The sequence below is a fragment of the Micromys minutus genome (genome assembly GCF_963924665.1).
Source record: "Micromys minutus genome assembly, chromosome: 8".
Taxonomy (NCBI): domain Eukaryota; kingdom Metazoa; phylum Chordata; class Mammalia; order Rodentia; family Muridae; genus Micromys; species Micromys minutus.
This window is the reverse complement of record NC_137977.1, coordinates 22988480-22997262: the sequence shown is the minus strand read 5'-3', so window position 1 is coordinate 22997262 and position 8783 is coordinate 22988480. Positions and strand designations below refer to the sequence as shown.

The 8783-nt window shown below is 44.1% G+C and overlaps 1 protein-coding gene across 2 annotated transcripts in view; it reads left to right on the top strand.

Moving 5' to 3' along the window:
• Positions 1-2819: 2819 nt before the first annotated feature.
• SIL1 (SIL1 nucleotide exchange factor) overlaps positions 2820-8783 on the top strand; it is a 223726-nt gene continuing 217762 nt past the window's right edge. The window contains exon 1 of one of the 2 annotated variants that reach the window (XM_080920461.1): positions 2820-2929. The gene's annotated coding sequence lies outside the window, so the exon portion shown is untranslated. The remainder of the gene's footprint in view (positions 2930-8783) is intronic. The other variant, XM_080920460.1, reaches the window with a different exon arrangement.

The window sequence follows — 8783 nt, the reverse complement described above, 5'->3', positions numbered from 1 at the left end:
GCTGGATCCACATCTCTAAAGGGTTCAGAGATTTTGCTTCTGTGGAAATGGGAACCAAATCGTCTCCACTGTTTCCCAAGAGTGCCATGGAACAGATAACACACGTAGAGAGACATCACTCAGGAAAGGATTGGGGGAGGAGGAGCTGAAGAGATGTCTCAACAGTGACGAGTGTGTATTGTTCTTCTAGAGGACCGTTCCTAGCACTCACATTGGGCAGCTCACAATCAATTGCCTGTAACCTCCAACTTCTGGTGGGCACCTGCACTCATGTGCACATATCAGACACAGGCACACAGATACATACACACAATTAAAAAAACAAAAGGCTTAAAAAAAGACAAGGTCTTATGGTAGCTCTGGGATTGTCTTGGAGCTCATTGTGTAGTCTCAGATCTGTAGGTGTATTTTGGGGCCAATTTATTGGGTACATATATTTTACGACCCTTCTCCACCCTTATTCCATCCTCATCCCTTCCAACCCAGCACTAGGTAGGAGAGAAAGAAGGTTAGAGGGGGAAGGGGGTATGGATGTCTTTAGACTAATTCCTGCTGATTAAGGGGCTTGAGTTCCTAGGGGCAACTTCAATCTTTGTTGTGTCAGGATATCTCCAACCATCAATCCAATAGCAATAGCGAAAGCAGCAAATGCAAAAGCAGGAATTGGAAGCAGCAGCAGGAGCAGCAGCCGTGATACAAGCTCTCTGGGCCTTTTTCAAGCTCTGGCATTTATATCCTCTCAAGAGTCCACAGAATTCCAAACATACACTATCAACAGCTGGCAAAAATCATAGCAGCTGTGGACAATCTGAAGCAGACCCATATCCCACACCTGGGATTAAAACAAAAACATATTTCACAACATATACAGGGTTTTTAAAGAAACCAAAATTCTCACTGCACAAATGTGTTCCCTTGCATCTTTACTTTTTTTTCCATTGCAGAGACAAGTACCTGGTAAAAGCAGCTTAAGGACAGAAGGAATTTTTCTGGTGTAGTTTGCTCTCCTGTATGGTGGCAAGGCAACGGGAGCATGGCACAGGACAGCAAGCTGTTCTCTGTTTTGTCATGTCTCACTGATACTACTCATCCATCCTGCCCAGGGCACATCCTCCCTCCCTAGCTACAGACAGAGCCTTTGCCCAGTGATTACCCAGTAATTTCCCACCTGCTTGAAATAAATATAATTAAGAGGGTAATTGAAAGCTGGAGGCTAACCTAATATACGACAAATGCAAAGGAATTCCAGAAATAAATTGATCATTGCATCTTGGGGAATATTTTCTATTTGAAGACACTGCTGCCTTGGAGTATCCTTTTCTCTACCCACAGCCTGCCCAGAACCACGGACAACTACTTTACTAGTCGGGTTTCATAAGTTTGTGTATATGTGAAATAGTAATAAGAAAACGTGACTTTATGGGCTGCAGGGATGGCTCAGTGGTTAAGAGCACTGGCTGCTCTTCCAGAGGACCTGGGTTCAATTCCCAGTGCCCACATGACACCCCAACATAGGCATACATGCAAACAAACCATCAATTAACATAAAATAAAAATTTAAAAAAAAGGAAAACATGACTTTGGAAGTTCTCCATCCATCTGCTACCGTTTTCATTCTGTGACCTTGTATAGGCCCTTTATCCTGTCATGGCTTTGGTTAAAATTGTCACCTTGACCCAGGAAGAGCCTCAGTAGAGGAACTGCCTACAGCAGATGGCCTTTGGGTATGTGTGTGGGCATTTTATTTTATTTTATTTTATTTTTTTGAGATTGGAAATTGAAGAAGGGCCCAGACCTCAGTAGTATCCCTAGGATGAGGAACATGAACTCTATCAGAAAGGGAGCCAAGCAAACCAGAGTAAGAAGGACGGTAAGCGGCGTTTCTCAGTGGTCTTTGCTTCAGTTCCTGCCTCAAGTTCCTGCCCTGACTTTGTTGAATCACAGACTGTAAATCAACCCCCTTTCTCCTCTAATTGTTTTTGCTCAGTATTTTTTCATTGCAATAGAAAGCAAACTAGAATATCCTCTTTGAGTTTTGTTCTATTTGTAAGAAAAGAGGACAGCAATTCTAAATCTTGTGAAATTATTGTAAATGTGTCAGCACCTGGTGGTGATGTGGTATAGCAGGATTAGAAACGCAGGTGTGCTATTTATCGTTAAGATGATTTATCATTTGTTTTAAAGATTTATTTATTATATATAAGTACACTTTAGCTTCAGACACACCAGAAGAGGGCATCGGATCTCATTACAGATGGTTGTGAGCCACCATGTGGTTGCTGGGAATTGAACTCAGGACCTCTGGAAGAGCAGTCGGTCCTCTTAATCACTGAGCCATCTCTCCAGCCCGATTTGTCATTTTAAAAGCATACTCAAAACACAATTATATAAAGCCAGTGACGTACGGGTGCTCTATTTTGCATACATTTTTCAAAGGACTATTTATTGCTTGAGATCCTTTGTGTGTCACAAACTGAGTCATAACATCGTGATTTATATTTACCTTCCACCCACTCAGATTTCTTTCTGAAGATCCTTACACTAGAAAGAAATTACGATCTTGGGAAATTAAACAAGAACCTGATGTTTTAGGTGGGAAACAAGAGCAGGCCCACGGGTAGCTTTTTTTAGATACAGCTCCCAGCGGAGGGACATGAACAAATTTCAGTGTTTTTTGCGGAGGAAGACGCTGGGGCGGGGCTAAGCAGCTGAGGAAGGCGGGGCTAACAATGCCACGTGGGGTGAGAGAGGCTGGAGGCTGTTCTGGCGGGTTACCATTGGGCAAGATTGAGAATGACGCAATAGGCACGCGTCTTCAGATTCAGGCAGCCGCTGGCTCGGCGTTTGCGCACGAGGAACGGGTTGCCGCTGCAGCCGCCTGGAATTGTGGGGATTGTGTCAGCCCCTCGGCTGCGGTGAAAAGCCGAAGGTAGGGGAGGTGGGGGCCCCGGGCCCTGGAGCGGGACGCAGGGTGGACGGCGCCGGCCCGGCTTCCTGCCGTTAGCGGCCTCCTCCCTCCCGTGTTCTCTGCACCTTCCCACAGTGTTCCGGGTCCCACCACATCCACCTCAGTGCCTCGCGGGCGAGACGCCCAACTGCACTCTAGGCTGGCAGCCCAAAAGCTGTGCTCTGTCATTTTCCTCTTAGCTGCGCAGTGACCCCCTCCAAAGCCCGAAGAGGGGGCAGTGGCTTTGGCCTGCACATCTGTTTTGAGTTTCCTCCTTCAATCTCCAACTTCGGCCTCAGTTTTTCCTACATCAGTCCAAAGAAGGGGTGAATTAGATGTTGCTCTCTGAGACACTCCTGGGTTGAGGTTTTGGTAATTGGTCGGTACCTCTTGACATACAGTATTACGCCCGTTTACATATTTTTCTTTGCACTGGTAAATGTAAAACTTGCCTTTGACGCACGGGTTATAAGGTTATGGATTTTATTGTGATTTCAAGTTACTTTGTGCTTAATCTCTAGGCCTCCCCCAGGAACATTGGATAAAATATTATGTAGTCACGTGCTACTCACATAGCAGGTATTCCTATTCAGATGTCCCTGAATCCTTTTGATGGGAAAGAACTGGATTCCAGAAATGTCCAGCAGCTTAGAAAATAGTAGCAACTTCATGATGTAGCTCAGTGATGAAGCCCTGGATTCAATCCCTAGCATCACACATACCAGGCGTATACACTATAGTGTGTGTCTGTAATCCCAGCACTAAGGAGTAAGGCAGGAGCATCAGATGTCAGTGTCATCCTTAGCTACACAGAGTTCCAATTCAGCCCAGATGTGAGACCTGTTTAGCTCATGTCTATGACCCATATGTAGGATCAGTTTCTGAAATGTATTTATAATGCCTGGTTTCCTTTCAAATCCAGCTGGCTCTCCCACTCAAACAAAACAAAACTGCAAACTGCTTTGAGAGAGTGATTAGATTAACCCACGCTAGGTAGGCAGGAAGAAATGAATCCTCCCTGTTTGCTAAGAGAAGAAAGTGATGTGTTTACAAATACTAGCTGTATTTGTTTTGAGAGTGTGAAAGATTGTGTCTGTGTTGTGTGTGTGTGTGTGTGTGTGTGTGGCCTTTTTAGCTTTACACTCAAGCATTTCTTTCTGATAATAATATAGACATTTAGAGTTTAGATAAAATTTTAATGGAAACCATATCGTAATATTAGGATTGCTGTTTGTATGACGTGAGTCAAAAATTGGGCAGTGTTTTCCACTGGAACTTGGCTCTTGAGTGCTTAAGATGAGCTTCTGTATCAGGTTCATCATAACCTTTCTTTCAGGTAGTAAATTCAGTCTGCATATTAATACTTGGGCTGTTTTCGGGAAACTGGCAGTAGAAAGCACTGCATACTTTACTGGTAATGGGCCAAGGGAGTGTGTTAGTAGGCACCTGACAGCTCAGGAATAAAAATCGCATGGTATTTAATGTTGTTTTCTTCCTCCTTCCTGTTGTTTTTTGAAGGCTGTTTCATCTCTACTGAGGCCAGCTTTGAGCCCTGGTTTGTCTCATGACAGGGAAAGAGGCCAATTAAATGAAATTGAAAAATAACAAAATGGATTCCAAAATAGCAAACACACCAGAAGCGCCCGTCTACTCTCTCTCAGTGGTGTGTGTAGGTGTGGTCTTGGGGGCTGCGAGTGGGCAGCATCTATGTGATATGGCTACCTTCCAAAGCAGTTTTGAGAATCCAAACCTAGAAATGGTTTTCAGAGATCAGTCACATTAGCATCTCACATTTTCCCCCCTGAAAACTAAATTGACACTAGTATGTCTTCAGATGAATTAAAAAAAAAGATCTGGTTTCACTATGGAGCTGTGGCTATCCTGGTCTTAATTCTTAATATGTAGACCAGGCTGTCTTCAAACTAGGAGAGCTCTGCCTGCCTCTGCCTCGAGTGCTGGTGTTAAAGGTGTTTGCCACCACCCTTTGCCTCCTGTTTATTCTTACTCTCTCTCTTTTTTTGTTTTTGGAGGTGGGGCCTGTTTGAGACTAAGTTTCACTGTGTAGCCATGGCTGTCCTGGAACTCAGTCAGTAGACCAGGCAGGCCTTGAACTCAGATACCTGTTAGCTTCTGCCTCCAGAGTGCTGGGATCAGAGGTGTGCACCACCACTTCCTGGCACTACAGCCCCGTTTGATTGTTCATTTTGTTTTGTTTTTTAAAAAGATGTGGTCTCTTCCTCAAACTTGAGACCTTTCTGCTTTATTCCTCCCCTCCCCCCAGTGGGTGAATGAACAGTTCTTTGGAGGACATAAAGGGTTTTTGAGTGTGATAAACAGGAATTTTAATTTTATCACTTATTGGTCATATGGCCTTGGGCAAGTTCTTCACCTCTTCCCACAGCTTAAAGTGGGAAGACTGCTTAAAAGGCTGAGCAGGTGAAGTGATTGGTGTAAAAGCTCTCCAGACACAGGAGTGCAGTAAGGGATTTCACTCTAGAAGTGGAGAAATTTGGGGGCTTGTTGTCCTCTCAGTGCCAGGGATCAAACCCTATGGCCTGCAGCACAGGCATCTCTAGTTCCTAGATTAGGTTTCAATTTGGAGACTCATCCTTGTGCTAATCTTTTCTGAGTGAGGATGCATCACTTCAGCTCTCAGGGTTAGTCTTGTCAGTGGAGAGCTTCATGTTTTAATTACATGTGGTCTGGAGAGGAAATATTCTGCCCTCTGGTTTTTCATTCATTTATGGGCTTTACTATTGATAGTCCGCTATTCAGTTGATGGGCCCTCCTACTTTATATTATCAGTAATGGTTTCTCTTTGCTCAAGTGCATGGAGAACCTCATGGACTCTCCTTGACATTTGAAGAGCCATCCTGACACCAGAGCAGTCTTTTAGCCTGGTGTTAGGAGACAGCAGGAGGGGCCTCCATCAGGCCTGCACTTCAGGTTCCATCAGCAGTCCGTCCATTTCTATCCCTGTGATAAACTGCCCTGGGAAGAGCAAGTTTGCGGGAGAAAGGGTCATTTTAGCTCACAACTTTGAGTTACAGCCTTTCATTCTGGGGAAGTCAAGACAATTTAAGTCACTAGTCACATAGTCATTGTCAAGAGCAGAGAGAAATGCATGCAAGCTTGACAGCTCACTCTTGACTGTTACACAGTTCATGGTCCAGACCAGGAGATGGTGTTGTCTGTAGGAGGCATGAAGGTCTCTGTGCTCACAAATGAACACCAGGGGAACCTGGAATGTTAAACACACAGGGTTGTTCCTTCAAGGGAAGGAATGCATAACCTGCTATCTGCTCAGAAGGTGGGGAGTTGTCAGTTTAATTGCCTGCTGATCTTTGCTTTACCTGTCTGGCTGGAGGGCTTTGCAGCACCAGATCCTCCCAGTTTTATTTAGCTTACTTTGTTCCTCAGAGAGATTCATATATACTTTGTTGTGAGTGCGGGATTAGGTTAATTATCCACAGAATAAGTTTTCGCCAAATTGTGCTGTGCTTAAACATGCCTAATATAAACCGCTCAGGGTCAGACTCCAGAAGTTTGAACCAACACTGGCTACTAAGTTGTGTTGAACCAAACTGCCTTCTTGTCTCCCAGAGATCGCCACTCTGCTGGCTGTGGAGGTGGCAGAGACCCCTGTAGTTGTCCATATTTGAAGTTCATCTTGCCACATCAGTTAACCCAATTAAGACGTTTTCTTTGAATTAGAGAGATCTGCCTGCCTCTGCCTCCTGAGTGCTGGGATTATGCTGGGATTAAAGGCATGCACCACCACCACCTGCCTTATTTTATTCACCTTAAACTAACCTTGTGGGATAGGCATCACACTGTTTTATTGGAGAAGAAATTGAGGTTTAGTATTTTCGCCACGTTAGAAACAATGCCTCGCTATGCCTGCAAGGGATGTTTGCTTGGGGTTATTACAAGCTTGGCAGCATAGCAAGATCCTGTCTTTTCATAAAGTGTTTATGCAGTCAGGAATTAAAGCTAGCTCATGCTTCAGGTTTCCTCCCTTGCGCATTGTACTTACTCTACCATGGTTGGCAGTCATCAGCAGGACTTTCTCAAGCCTTATCCTGTGTCAGGTCTTATCCCTGTGGGACGTTCTGGGGGACATTAAAGTCAAGTGTTCCTGATGTTAAGGTGCTCATTGTGTTTTTCAAAGACGAGACAGTCTTATGGTCCTCCCTACTCCCCTCACTCAGTTGCTTACTTGGTCCCTCTCCTCTTTTGAGACACTGTCTCATGATACTGCCTTTACTGCTCTGGAATCTCTGTGTAGACCAGGTGGCTTGGAAGGCTATCTGCCTGTCTGTGCCTCCATCCTGGGCTGGTTTGTTTGTTTTAAATGGGAAGAAGTTGGCTTCTTGGTGGTGTTAAGGAGGGACAAAGCTATAAATTTCCTCTTTGGTTCCGTTTCTAATGTGCTGAAGAGCTTGTAATCTCTCAGTTGATAGCATAGTTCATACCAGTTCTAGGTTGTAGCAGGCTTGATGAACTCTAGCTTTTAATTTTTTTTTTTCTGAGAGATGGTTTCTCTGTGTAGCTCTGGAACTCTGTCCTGGTACTCAATCTGCAGATCAGGCTGGTTTCAAACTCAGACATCTGACTGCCTCTGCCTCTTAAGAGCTGGGATTAAAGGTGTGCACCACTACTGCCTGGCAGATTTTTAATTTTTTAAAAATTATGTGCATGAGTGTTTTATTTGTATGTATGTTTGTGCACCATGTGTGTGTCTGGTACCAGATGCCAGAAGAGGTTGTTGGAGTCCCTGGGACTGGAGTTGTAGATGGTTGTGAGCTGCCATGTAGGGGCTGGGAATTGAACCTGGGTCTTCTAGAAGAGCATCAAGAGCTCTTAACTACTATACCCTCTCCCCCACTACTTTAGTTTTTAGATGTTTAAAGATAGGATTTTTTTGTTTTACTTATGAATATTTCTAGTATTTCAAAACAGAAGTTATTCTTTTTAAAGTTGTTGGGGATTGATGCCTTTAAGATGGGCCTGATGACATATCCTTACATATCTAGTACTTGGGAGTCTGAGGCAGGAGGATCATAAACTGCAGGTCAGCCTGGGCTCCAGGCAAGTCTGGACTAAAAGGTGAGACCTTTTCCCCAAACTTCAGAACAACAAAAGCAGATTTTTTTTTTTCAAGTCCTCTGGCAGTAGGAGAATTGGAGAAGAAAGGCACTGGCAGAAGAGGAGGTGGGTGACAGTTTCTACCTGGGCTCTTTCAACGAGGCTAGAATTGACTTTGTTCATTGTCTCTGTTCCAGACCTTAGACTCTGAGGTGTTTTGATTTACCATCTGCTCTTCTGGTGCCTTGTGAGCTGTCTTTTCACAGCCAAGCCTGTGTTCCCAGACTGAACATTGGAGTCTCTGGATAAGTAGTGTCTGAGGTTTAGGTTACTTTTCATATCCACAGGGAAATGGGGAGGGGTATGCGTCTGAGGTCTGCTAACCAGGAAGCTTTGTTATGTTTACTGATCATCAGGGACAGATAAGTAGCACAGTTGGTGAACTGACCCTTACATGTAGCCACTTCTCTCTTGGCAAGTCTATTACCCGGTCTGCTTTATAAAAGAGTTCTAGAAACAGAAGAACCTGAGATGTACCTAAAAGGTATTGATTTTAATTTATATGTATGTATATATGTCTCTTGTAGTCCATATTGGCCTTGAGCTTAGTATGTAGTGAGATTGGCCTTGAACTTCTGATCCTTCTGCTTCTAACTCTGATGGGGTTACAGTTATATAATCACACTGTGCATGGCTTAATTTTAATTTTATATTTTGTTGTCAGGATCTTGCTATTAAGCTTAAGCTA